General features: G+C 35.7%; 1 protein-coding gene across 1 annotated transcript in view; it reads left to right on the top strand.

Moving 5' to 3' along the window:
* Window positions 1-12,319, top strand: part of LOC127877272 (protein dachsous-like) — a 57,556-nt gene that overhangs the window by 24,978 nt on the left and 20,259 nt on the right. The gene's annotated exons all lie outside the window — the stretch shown is intronic.

Raw genomic sequence — 12,319 nt, 5'->3', positions numbered from 1 at the left:
CAATGAGCCTTTCTTTCGGAAAATAGGGCTTAATGCATGTGTTTAAAGTTTAGTCCCAGTTAGCCTGTGCAGTCTGCACATGATAATTTAAAAGAACAACTCTTTTCTCGCTTTTCTTCTTCTCTTCCTAGCGAAGATTTAGATTAGGCAGAATGTGTTGTCCCTGATAAGCCTGCAGACTGCACAGGCTAATCTAGGACAACTGTGAGTTTGCACACACTTGCTAAAAGCCCTGTTTTACCAGTGTGAGGCTCAAATTAACCCTTTGCATGCTGGGAAATTTGTCGTCTGCTAAAATGTCGTCTGCTGAATTTCTAAAATTAGCATTTTCTTCGATTTTTTTCAAAGAATATTATCAGAATAGCTAACAGTTTGGATCTTGATGAGACGCCATGTTCTTTGGCGTCTCATCTGGATCCAAACTGTTTGCAAAGGCCTTCAAAATTCGGTTCCCGCACTGAAAGGGTTAATTGAACAGTTGTACAAAGACCAACAATTACAGCTGCAAGTGAAGCTGGGGGATTCTAAGACTAGCAGTGGGTCTTAATTTATTCTCAGACAATTTTAATGACTCCTTTGAAGATGTTTCCTCATTAAAGATCCTAAACTATTTAACCAGAAGTAGCAGGTGCTACAGATTAGAAAATTATTTTGGATTTGAAGGATCCAAGTCAGATTATGGTTTCTGCGTTTTTTAGTTTTCCGCAAAATGAGATAATTGCATATTCTGTTTAACTGGTATCATGTATCCAACTGTTAGATAATTTCGAAAATAAAAGTGTGTTTATTTTTTATGTAATGGGTTGAATTTATGGTTATTAAAGTGTATAGAAGAAAACATTCTATTATTCTGGTAACAAGTTTAAGTTATTTTTTATGGTGATTTTAACATTCTGCCATGATTCAAGCATTCTGTAAAACCATATGTAAATGTTTGTTCTGATTTATTAGTTGCCGATAGGATTAAAGGTGTACCTCTTTGTAAGTTTGTCCATTTATTCATCTGTCAGTCCGAAACTAGATCCTGCAATACCTTAAATGTTCTTTATATAGTTGGGTTGACGAAACTTTGTATGTGGATAGAGTGCCATATGGGGGCTGTTTGCACTTAATTTCAGATGTCTGACAAAAATTGTGATTGGTATTTTTACAGAAATAATTAATCTAAAATTGGACAAAAACATTTGTCTTACTCCAACAATATTAAACTGTTGGCGACTGATGTAACAATCATCTTGTTTTCCCTTTGCAATTTTTCCGACAAAGTGTAATTTGGAAAATATAATTTTCAGAACTTGAAGAAGAAAGTAAACGTTGCATAAATTCTAAAAGGGTTTTCACTTTTAAGATTTTTCAAAATTTGAATCACTGGGTGATATTATTTGATAGTATGTTTCAGTAATTGTAGTATTGCATGTTAGTGAGAACTGCATTATCTCTAGATGGAATCTTTTTACAGTTGCCCCATTGTCCTATGGGAGCTAGATTTCCAGCCTTGCCAGGGATGCAATTGGGCTCTATTGTCAAATAATGATTCTTCATATACTGCCCTCACTGTGGCAATGTCATTGTAAAACTAGGCACGCTGCAGTGATGAATTATTCAATGACACACTCTGGCATGCACGCCAGTCCTAAAAATTAGCGCTCTGTCCTTTTGATTAATGACATAAATCAACATCCCTGCAGTGTCATTAGGGAAAATTGTCCCCCTGTTTTGTTAAAAAAATGTCCCTTGTTGCGGTCTTAGTACACCAGTTGGAGACAGCAAAATTGCAGATCCTGATTTCTAGCATTTGCTGTCTGTCCCTAGAAGCTGTACAGGAGATAGCAATCAAGGGATTTCATGTTCTGAGAAAAACAATCAAGTTTTTACCATGTGATTTACAGATTTTGAGTGGCATATCGGTTGACTTAGGGTTTCCTTTCCCTGGAAATAAGTACTTCATTTGGATTCCTGTGATTATAAGGGAGCTAAGACCAGTATTACTGCTGAATGTAACAATTTTAACAACCTTTAAGTCCTGCTTTTAGTATTTTAACTCATTGACAGCTATAGTGAAGCTTAGCTGCTGCTACTGGTTGTAACCAGGCCATAAAAGACTTTACTGTGTTTTTCAACTGCATTTACATGCAGATTTAAATTTCAATTTAAACCTTAATAATCTACTAACTAGGATTTTGTAAGTCTTGAAATAAATAATGGTGCAATGTGCAATTTCAAACAAATGGGGTTTATTATGTTTCTTATCTGAGAGTATTGAATTAAGCAGTTTGGAAAATTGAAACCCTCTAATCTTTACTATTTTCTTAAACCTTGTGCAATTTCCTGATCAAATTTTTGTACTGGTAAAAAAATTCATTTACCGGAGAAAGTAAAACCTTAATATCTAAATAGTATACAGCTGTAAACTGAACATTTTTAATGTGTGTGACAGAATAATTTGTAGCTGAAACAATGACAAGTCTTTTTCTTGACAGATTAATTTGCTAGATGTACGAACGTGACACAATCATTATGTCCACAATTGTTTCCTGTTCGTTGAGCTGTGACAAATGGCATATACCACATAGAACTACCATTGTTAATGTGTTTGCGCAATGTTTTCTGTTGATTGTTTATATACATATTTAATGGAGTTTGTGTTTCTCGTTTGCGAAAATCAACACTAAACATTTTTTTTGCATTTCAGTCCTGTTTGTTATAATTCTAGCTATTTTAGTACTTCACTTTGATCACATAACGCTCACAGTAGTGCATTAATTTTACATGCATCAAAAACAGATGCATCACATTGTATTTTCCGTTTATCCGCACATTAATTTCACATGCATCAAAAACATATGCAATGCATCTCATTTTCCTTTTATCTGCACATAAATTTAGTGTTTAATAAGCGCATGTCAAAGTCGTAATTTAGTTCTTAGCATTAAGTTACACAATAAAAACTCTAGTCCTCATGAGACTGGTTAACACTTTTAATTTATATGGTAATACAACACATCAGATTAACCCCAGTCAACCTGTATTCTTTATTTCATGTAATGCTCATGTTTTATATTTTCAAAAATTTTTGGTTTATTTTTAATGTCATTCCTTAGTAAACAAAAATCAAAAGGATTCAATTTCTAAATGAAATTATCTCTGTTTGCTCCATTTTCGCCATTTCAACAACTGGAATACCTAAATTGACTAAATTTGGGTCAGTCCTTGAAATATCATGGTCCATACCCAGCTATGAGACATGGAAGGGTATACATTTAATCCACTTAGCAGCTATTCAGAATGCATTCATTGAAAGCCTATATGGTAATCATTACATGATGGATGGATGTTAAATAGAGTACTGCATGCAGTCAATAGGTTCGGATTTCAGAGAGTTTCCACTCCCATTAACACTTAGCTTGGCTTGCTTTTCTTTTTTCTTCAAAGTAATTTGTCTTCCTCAAGATTGTGTTTTTCTTGTCATGGTTTTTCTGCAGACTGGGGACACATTTGTGTGCTGGGTGTTGTTTGTTTAACCTAAATGTCAATGAAACAGTTTATTAAAATTCAAATCAGTGGTTCATGTGTATGCTGTGTAACATGAGTGCAATTGTTGTTTCGAGTGATTGTGCTAGCAATTGTTATACATGCTTTTTTTTAAAGCACTTTGAAGACAAATGACAGATGACAAAGACATGTAGAGTTACAACAATATTCTGATATATCATATACTGCAGTAAATTCAAATGGTATTTCCTATTTGGGTATTTTTTATGCTCCCCGAAATAAAATTTTGGCGGAGCATATAGTTGCCAGTTTGTCCTTCCTTACTTCCTTCCGTCACACTTTCTCTACCGTTTCTCATAGCGCCTTCAGTACTTTAACATTCGCTTTCATATTTGGCATGTAGGTACCTTGCATGGACCCCTACCTTTTGATGAGGTTTGAGGTCACTGGGGTCAAGGTCAAGGTCACCGAGGCTAATAATAGACTTCCTTCTGTCACACTTTTGCTACCGTTTCTCATAGCGCCTTCAATACTTTACCAAATGCTTTCATATTTGGCATGTAGGTACCTTGCATGGACCTCTACCTTTTGATGAGGTTTGAGGTCACTGGGGTCAAGGTCAAGGTCACCGAGGCTAATAATAGACTTCCTATTGTCACACTTTTGCTACCGTTTCTCATAGCGCCTTCAATACTTTACCAATCACTTTTATATTTGGCATGTAGGTACCTTGCATGGACCTCTACCTTTTGATGAGGTTTGAGGTCACTGGGGTCAAGGTCAAGGTCACAAAGGCTAATAATATATTTTTTTAGGTTATTATTATCACATACATTGACAAAGCGCATCATCAGGGAGCATCCATCAGTTTCACTGATATTCTTGTTTGTTTTATCATCTGTAAATTTTTCAGAGAGATAGTTGGAAAACAAATACTTATATAAGATTAAACTATAAGGGTAGTTTATTATGCCCCCCTTCGAAGAAGAGGGGGTATATTGCTTTGCACATGTCGGTCGGTCGGTCGGTCTGTTGGTCCGTCCACCAGGTGGTTTCCGGATGATAACTCAAGAACGCTTGGCCTAGGATCATGAAACTTCATAGGTACATTGATCATGACTCGCAGATGACCCCTATTGATTTTGAGGTCACTAGGTCAAAGGTCAATGTCACGGTGACCCGAAATAGTAAAATGGTTTCCGGATGATAATTCAAGAACGCTTATGCCTAGGATCATGAAACTTGATAGGTAGATTGACCATGACTCGCAGATGACCCCTATTGATTTTCAGGTCACTAGGTCAAAGGTCAAGGTCACGGTGACCCGAAATAGTAAAATGGTTTCCGGATGATAACTCAAGAACGCTTATGCCTAGGATCATGAAACTTGATAGGTAGATTGATCATGACTCGCAGATGACCCCTATTGATTTTGAGGTCACTCGGTCAAAGGTCAAGGTCACGGTGACCCGAAATAGTAAAATGGTTTCCGGATGATAACTCAAGAACGCTTATGCCTAGGATCATGAAACTTGATTGGTACATTGATCATGACTAGGTCAAAGGTCAAGGTCACAGTGACCCGAAATAGTAAAATGGTTTCTCGATGATAACTCAGGAAAGCTTATGGCTAGGATCATGAAACTTCATAGGTACATTGATCATGACACGCAGATGACCCCTTTTGATTTTCAGGTCACTAGGTCAAAGGTCAAGGTCACAGTGACAAAAACATATTTACAAAATGGCTGTCACTACAACTGAGAGCCCATATGGGGGGGCATGCATGTTTTACAAACAGCCCTTGTTATATTAAATCTATTAGACACATTCGGCACTTCATTTGGCCATGGCAGTTAAATTGATGATACTAAGTACAGCAATGTGTAATAACTAAGACGTGGGAAATAAATAATTTATTTATGGTATTAAGTATTAATAATGTTGACCATATGCTCTGTCGACTAGGGCGCCGAAACTGCACACCTTTCTATTGTACAAGGTGTATCAATAAGTCCAACACATGCTCTGCAATGAGAGTCAGTCTTGCACTAGGTAGGTACTGAAATGCCTATTGTAATAAATTATTAACAAGAAATATCTTTAAAAAAGATATACGGCGTAAATAGTTTAATGAATGAGATCAAGGATAGCGAATGTCTTTTTCTGTGCAGTTCTTAGCTGCATCACACGCAGTACGGGATGTTACGGGGAGTTTTCGCGGCTTATTTTACATTATAACATATTGCTGGTCATAAACCTATAGATACAAAACAGAAAACCAAAAGAAGAATGGAAGTGAAATTTAAACATATGAGTCAACCGGCCACACGAGAACAAACCTGTTTTAGTGGTCTGTCGGGCATTGCTATTTGATTCGATTATTAACAGTATCGAGAATCATCGTACTCATGCTTAAAGTGATATTATGGGCATTTTGCACTGTTGAATTGAGCTGAAAAGAATTAACAGGTCAAAATAGTTAGTTAAAATGTGGTTACTGATCAATTATCTGCAACTCACCTTGCTACCAGTTGTTTATAAAAATATATTTTATATTCGATATTCTTACGTGACCCACCCAGTCCTGTAAGCCGAAATGATCCGTAAAACAATATTGTGTCTTTGTGTCGTATGAACAAATCTGCACTAAAACTAAATTTAGGTTCAACTCGTAAACGCATGATCAGTTGTCAAACGAAAGTACGGTTAATATTCAAATGCATTATTTTTCTCTTTCTGGTATATTGTTTTTATCCCCACGCTTTTTGAAAAAAAGGTGGGGATATTGTGGTGATCTCCGCCGTCCGTCCGTCCGTCCGTCCGTCTGTCTGCCTTCCTGGCCACTATCTCCTCCTACACTAAAAGCACTAGAACCTTGAAATTTACACACATGGTAGCTATGAGCATATGTGCGACCCTGCACTATTTGGAATTTTGATCTGACCCCTGGGTCAAAAGTTATAGGGGTTGGGGTGGGGCCGCGTCAGAAATTATCACTCATTTTTTTAGGTTATTTTACATTTACTTCTTTATTTCTACACCGATTCACTTCAAATTGATACTGGACCTCACCTATGACAATACGGTCAATCTCAACCATGCATGGCCCCATTCCCAACCCTGGGGCGCCCCGCCCACATAGGCCACACCCACCAAAAATTTCCATTTACTATAATTTTTTCATTTCTACACGGATTCACTTCAAATTGATACTGAACTTTTGTTATGACATTAGGGTCAATCTCAACTATGCATGGCCCCAATCCCAACCCTGGGGCGCCCGCCCACATAGGCCACACCCACCAAAAAATTCCATTTACTATAATTTTTTCATTTCTACACGGATTCACTTCAAATTGATACTGAACTTCTCTTATGACATTAGGGTCAATCTCAACTATGCATGGCCCCATAACCAACCCTGGGGCCCCGCCCACATAGACCACACCCACCCAAAATTGCCTTTACTATAATTTCTTCATTTCTACACCGATTCACTTCAAATTGATATTGAACTTCTCTTATGACAATACAGTCAATCTCAACTATGCATGGCCCCATTACCAACCCTGGGGCGCCCCGCCCACATAGACCACACCCACCCAAAATTGCCTTTTACTATAATTTCTTCATTTCTACACCGATTCACTTCAAATTGATACTGAACCTCTCTTATGACAATACGGTCAATCTCAACTATGCATGGCCCCATTACCAACCCTGGGGCGCCCTGCCCACATATGTCACACCCACCCAAAATTGCCTTTTACTATAACTTCTTCATTTCTACACCAATTCACTTCTAATTGATGATGAACTTCTCTTATGACAATACGGTCAATCTCAGCTATGCATGGCCCCATTACCAACCCTGGGGCACACCTAGGTCAAACATTCGGCGTGGGGATACGCGTCGGCCTCTGCCGCGCCATTTCTAGTAGTATGTTGATGCTGCATTAATTACTATAAGTGTATATGAAGTAGAAACATCAAAAATAATCAACGGTTGCGATAGACACCTATAAACTGTTACATGCTCATAATATCACTTTAGTACATTAGGCAATATGGTGGAATAATTATTGTTAAATTTATTAAAAATAATATTTATCATTGTATTGTTGAAAACACATTAAGAATCTATTATTGACATACCATAATTATATTGCTGAATATCTTCTTTTAACATATTTCTGGTCTAAAGAAAATTCCAGGTAACCTAGTTCACGGATAGCGTCTTTATTATATAACGATTATTTTACTGACCGCAAACTCCGGTGATGACCTGTATATAAACTCTGAATGTCCGCGACTTGACCCGAAACCTCGCGGGTTGAAATGCAATTCTTTAAAGTGAGGCCTCGCTTCCACTGCTCTTTATACTTTTACATGTTAACATGTTGACAGGAATATGGAAGTAAGTACTAAATATGAGAACATAGCCTTTTAAGTATAAACGCTTTTGCGCTGGTAATACTCTGAAAATAAAAGGTGTACGCACAAACTGTATTGATGTCGAGAATTGAGTGTAAAACTGTTCTATCTATTAAGCCTTTTCATTAGAGATAAAATTGTTTCATACAGTAAAACAGTGGTACAAAGACGCGGATATGTTTCCAATGTTCTGGTGGTATACTCAAATCAGCCAATGGAATAAATGAAGTGTATTCATTCGTACCTAGCCGCGGGAAATTTTATTTGAATTTTATTGGACACTTACAAAGGTCAAGTCAGGGTGAAAAGCTGGCTTATGCAGCTTACGCCGAAAAAGGTTGCTATGATTTCAAATTTCAAAAGTTATTCCCTTTGCCATAGTGGACTCGGATACATATGTGTAATAGTACACTTTTAATATCACATTATTATTTTGGACACAAATGTGTCAATTATTTCTTGCACCAGAGATATTGACTCCAATGATTTCATAATATTAGTGCTAGCCTATTGAAGTTTTTTGTCACAACCAAATTTCTTATCTGCCTAGTGTTTGGTATAGAACCTTGGATTTGTCTCGTTGTCACAGTCTATTTCTGCTGTCAGAAGCCTTTGTTCCTACTCAATATTTTATCTGAAGTACTGAAAATCAATACTTATCTAAAAGGCTTATCTCGCTGTGTGGCTAAACAAGTTTTAAATATCTGATTATTGCCTTGTTTACTCTACCGGAACCGGGTAAAGTAAATGAATCCAATTATGAGTAATTATCTCTTTCCTTTACCTGTGTTGATATGGGCAAATTTAACCAACCTGATCGAAGACCAGGGTAGACTGTTTCTTATCAAAATTTGGTTTATCAATTTTATGCATTTGATATTGGTTCAATTGCCGAGTTCAAACAAATAATTTATGTTTTGATAAACTGGCCACATGGGGGTCAATGCGATGTATGGGGACAAAGACGAGTGCGAAATGGCATATTCAGGCCGAGCTTTTTCCCTTTAATGAAGCGTAAACCACTGTATTTATGGAATGGACAAAGTTTTCATTGGAATATTTCACGCTAAATGGTTTTGAGAGCCAAGACTGATGGATCGTGCCCGATGTGTGGTGTAAACCTGTCGCCGTTCATTTATTAAATATGACAGTTTAAGCTATACTGAATAGGCTAATGTGTATTTGACGGAGCTAATTTTTTGCATGTTTTAATGAACATTTTGTATCAAGTGAATCTAAATAGCTTGCTGAATGTTGGTCCTCACTTTATGCTTGATTGAGAGTAATAGACATGTACACTGCTTGTTGATCAAAACTGCGAATGTTAATTTTGTACGGGAACTTTTTAAGGCAACATGCAGTTTGTTCTTTGCTTTAAACTAGATAAAATGGTTGTTTGTTTAAGTTTTGGTTTTGACCTCCTGCTTGATGGCAAGTCCTTGTGTACATGTACATAGCTTGGAAAAATTTCTTAGAAAGAAATGTTACATCCATCAGGCAATGAAATCTAGTATTCTTACAGACATCTAATAATTAATGTGTTTTTTTGTTTTTTTTATGACAAAGTACTGTCACAGTTTCTTTATGGTACTGAACAATTAATGAACTGACAATACCGTTATCGCCATATAAATGTTAAAGCAAATGGCAAAAGTATTGAAAATGAAAAAAATACAAAGGAAAACAAAATGGGATTACAGCAAGAAAAAACAACAGCTGGTCTAATGAGTCTGTAAATAGAGGCATTTTCTTGAAATTTGAATTATATTTGTTGATAACATAATAAACAGATGGGAACTCGATCAGTTCTTAAAAACTTTTACAATAATTTGTATATGTTGAACCTTCATGTACCTCAGCTGAAAGAGGAATCTTGTTTATGAATTTGAAAAAAGGACTAAACTTCGCTCTTTGTACTAGTAAATTTGTAATTATAGTAACTGATTATAATAGAGATTGATTATGTACACTTAAAAAGATTGCAGTTAAAAAATATTTGGAATATAAAAAACAACTAAAGTATTTGTATTTTTCATCAAAAAAGAACAATTATTTATAATCAGAAAAATGCTTGCCTTTATAAATAAGACTGTCAGGTTTGCTTTATTTCATGGAAAGTTAAGAAACAAACTCTTATAATATGGCTTCAATACACTTTAAAACTTGTGAAAATCAATATTTTTAGTTAAGTGACTACAACCCACATGATGACATTATGTGATATTGACGTGTTTTATGGACCATCTCGTTTTATGAGATATTTTCCGCCAAAATGAGGTTGTAAATAATGATTTGTATTTCATGTTTATTTGGTTTTAATGAACCTCAGAGCACTTTGAATACAAATCGCATTCAAATTGCATATAACTAAGCACAATGCATAATCTGAAACTTGTTCATAAAGTTGAGGTGTTTTATGGTAATAAAAATGCACATTTTGACATCTTAATAGTGGCATATATATTTCATGACTGCAACACTTAAGATGTTGTAGGTCTCGTAATTCTTGCTTTTTTACCATACACATCCCGCATTGATCTGTTTGATTTAAATATTTTATATGGCCACTCTAGAAGGCAATTTTGTAAATCTTTTTGAATGAACTTGAACATGGGAGTTTATCCAACTTTTCCAGAGACATGAAAAGACACTTCAGTGATCTTGAAATGTGTCGCATTTATTTACTATTTGATATTTCCAAATTACAAATTTACAGCCTCAAAACTGCAATAAAAGTCGAATGAGGGTTTTCATTGTTCAGACAGCTGAATTTATAAAAAGGCAAATACGAAATTAATGTTGAACACAACATATAGAAAAGATAAAAAAGGTATCACTCATAAATATATTTATCTTCTGTGCAAAACTTGTGGTCATTATGACAGAAATGGTTTGCAGATAAATTTACATTAGTGCTTGACAAGACTTTACAAAATTATATGCTTGGTATCTGTCTATCACTTAAATACACACTTTTATTCAATTGGAACAGCACAAAGATGAAAAACAAAACAAACAGACTGTATTATCTGTTCTTCAAGAGACTCCAGACTTATTAGAAATTCATGTTACAGTAAAGCATTTTGGGTTTTAGTTAAGCTTCAGTACAGATTTCTCTTATTACCCGCACTTACAGGGCGTGTTTTCCTAATTCATGGTCTGGCAATATTTATTGCATATATGCCTTGGGATTTCAGTGAAGATTGTTGTTGTAAATGTTTGAAAATGTCATTGTTTTGGTAACAAACTTTTTGTAAGTTTTGTTTTGTGGGGATACAAATGAATGAAATTCAAGTTTTAAAATGTTGGTTCTTTTTATTGACTTTACAACATACATGTATTGATTTAATGGCTAAAATCTGTAGAACATTATTATTAACACCTGGTTTTGGGGAAATATTGTTTTTGCTCTGTTTGTTTGTTTGTTTGTTTGTTCCAACTTTTACATTTTGCCATAACTTTTGCAATATTGAAGATGGCAACTTCATATTTGGTATGCATGTGTATCTCATCATGGAATTGCACATTTTGAGTAGTGAAAGGTCAAGGTCATCCTTCAAGGTCAAAGGTCAAATATATAGCTTCAAAGCGGTGCATAAGGGGACATAGTGTTTCTGACAAACAAATATCTTGTTTGGTTTTAGATTTTGTCAAATAATGTTTTCTTGACACTTCTAAGTTAAAAACTGAACTGGCTGTATATTTTGTGGCTTGCAGCATGTTTGGCTGTAGGCGTACTGTACTTCGAGAGCCATGTTTTGCTCCACAAAACATGTCATCCACACTTGTTAAAGCATGTTTTATTACATTGAAAAGAAACACCATGACCCTGTAATCTGAAATAGAAACCATAATTTCTGTGGAAACAAAGGTGGTTTGAATCAACCCTAGGCAATGAAGAAGTGTATAGAAAACTTTTATCAGGATTGCGTTCTTCCTCATAGATAACACCTATCTTAAAAAGCAAGTGAAAAGTGAAATTCAATCTCAATCTTATCAGAGACAGAACCATGTTTGAAGTTTCCATGATACACAATTCTGCTGTATGTTAACACCCTTGCAAAACTGGGAATGATGGTGTTACAGCTTTGAAAATTCCAAATGCTGGAAAGAAAGGCACCCATATTTCAAATTTAATGACTGTGAATTATTCTCTGTTGAATGTCAGAATGAGGAAATGACATTTTACCAGGGCTTGTTAACATGGTATGCACAAAACATATGAGTCGCGTTCTGAGAAAACTGGGCTTAATGCATGAGCGTAAAGTGTCATCCCAGATTAGCCTGTGCAGTCCACACAGGCTGACATCAGGGACAACACTTTCCGCCTTAACTGGATTTTCTTGTAGTAGAGACTTCCTTTAAATGAAAAATACCATAAAAGCGGAAA

This window comes from Dreissena polymorpha, chromosome 4, assembly GCF_020536995.1.
Source record: "Dreissena polymorpha isolate Duluth1 chromosome 4, UMN_Dpol_1.0, whole genome shotgun sequence".
NCBI classification, from domain to species: Eukaryota; Metazoa; Mollusca; class Bivalvia; order Myida; family Dreissenidae; genus Dreissena; species Dreissena polymorpha.
This window is presented reverse-complemented; position numbering and strand designations above follow the sequence as displayed.